Source organism: Aplysia californica, unplaced genomic scaffold (genome assembly GCF_000002075.1).
Source record: "Aplysia californica isolate F4 #8 unplaced genomic scaffold, AplCal3.0 scaffold00068, whole genome shotgun sequence".
NCBI classification, from domain to species: domain Eukaryota; kingdom Metazoa; phylum Mollusca; class Gastropoda; order Aplysiida; family Aplysiidae; genus Aplysia; species Aplysia californica.
In genome coordinates this window covers 768,849-770,364 of record NW_004797338.1, presented here as the reverse complement: position 1 = coordinate 770,364, position 1,516 = coordinate 768,849, and the positions used below count along the sequence as shown (strand labels likewise).

Here is a 1,516-nt window from a genome sequence, read left to right as displayed (position 1 = left end):
GAGAGAGAGAGAGAGAGATACAGGAGGCCAGAAAGACCTAACAGAGGGAGGGTGGTGAGAGTGACAGGGAGGGTGTCGTCGGCTAGATCTATGTGAATCTTATATATTATATTGCCGTCCAAAAGAAGCTTGAAAATGTAATCACCCAATCATCGTATTCTATCCTTCTACTACACGCTCATGCAGCATACCAATTTAAAGCTAAATAGATTCTACACCATTCGGCACATTAATATTTCAAGTATGTTAAGGGACCCCCGAGATATGATCACTCAAAACTGACATAAAAAAATCAGGCTTGGCAAAATTGTGCGAAATCAAAGAAACGTGAAAGTGTGTTCGCGCGTATATTGAGGTGCATCAACACTGGTTGCAAGGACTTGTATTGAAGATCAAATGAAAAGAGAATATTGTAGTCTCTACAATGAGCAGTATCTTGATGAGATTTTCAAAAAGATTGGAAAACAGAGCAGTTACAAATACCACGCAAAACCTAGACTTAACAGTTAAATGTGTTCTTTTGTTTTAATTTTGTTATAGTTTAGGAGCTATTGGTTTCGTGTTGAGCACGAAACCCTTTTTTTGCACATGGACTGTGTTAGTTAGATTTTGGACATAACCATCTGTCAGTGAGGAACCGAGGCCACGAAGCTACTGTGGCTTTGGGTGGTCTGGGGTCGAATGAACAAAATCGCCCTCATGAGAATCACCCGATGACTTGGTTTAGAGGACTACATCGCGCAAATGTGGAAATAATGTCTTACCCTTATTTTCGTCACGGTGTCATTCAAGTAGGTATCTCCAGACATAGTAAAGCACTTTCTGACGGGGCCAATACCCCTAGACAATTCTTAGAAAACCATATCAAATCAACGTCGGAGTGGTCCTCAGTAAATAGCTCCGATATGAATCCTAATGGTATTTGAAATCCCGCGAAACAGTCTTTGAAGAAAGGCGAGATTGCTCCCATTTGAGACCCTTTGTTTGCAACTCTAAGTGGCAACTGGGATGAAAAGACAAATAATAATGTCCAAAACTTAATAGAGTCGTTGTCCAAAGGGTCTGTGGACAACACAAAACCAATGACTTCAAAGCAAAATAATACTGGGCACAGTTAAGTCCACATTTTGCGTGGTATTTGTTATTGCTCAGTTTTCCTTTTTGCTTGAAACTGTCTTGACGAAATATTGTAACATAATAGTGTTTATTAAAGAGATAAAATTCTCCATTCATTGGATGTGCAATGCACGTCAATTCTATCAATATTGATGCTTCTCAATACACGCTCTAAGACAATTTTACGTACGTTTCTATGATTGCACACCATTTTGCCTAGCCTGATTTTTTTTCAGGTCAGCTCTGAGTGACCATATCTCGGGCGTCTCTAAACGTACATGAATTTTTAATATTGCTGCTTGAGTGGGTAATGCAAGGCTTTAACACGATGATTGAGTGATAACCTTTTCAAGTTTCTTTTGGACGCTACGGAATATATATATATATATGTGTGCATATA

At 39.1% G+C, this 1,516-nt stretch overlaps 1 protein-coding gene across 1 annotated transcript in view; it reads left to right on the top strand.

Annotated features, from left to right (window-relative positions):
• The window catches only part of LOC101846633, a 16,364-nt gene that overhangs the window by 6,076 nt on the left and 8,772 nt on the right, over positions 1 to 1,516 (top strand). The gene's annotated exons all lie outside the window — the stretch shown is intronic.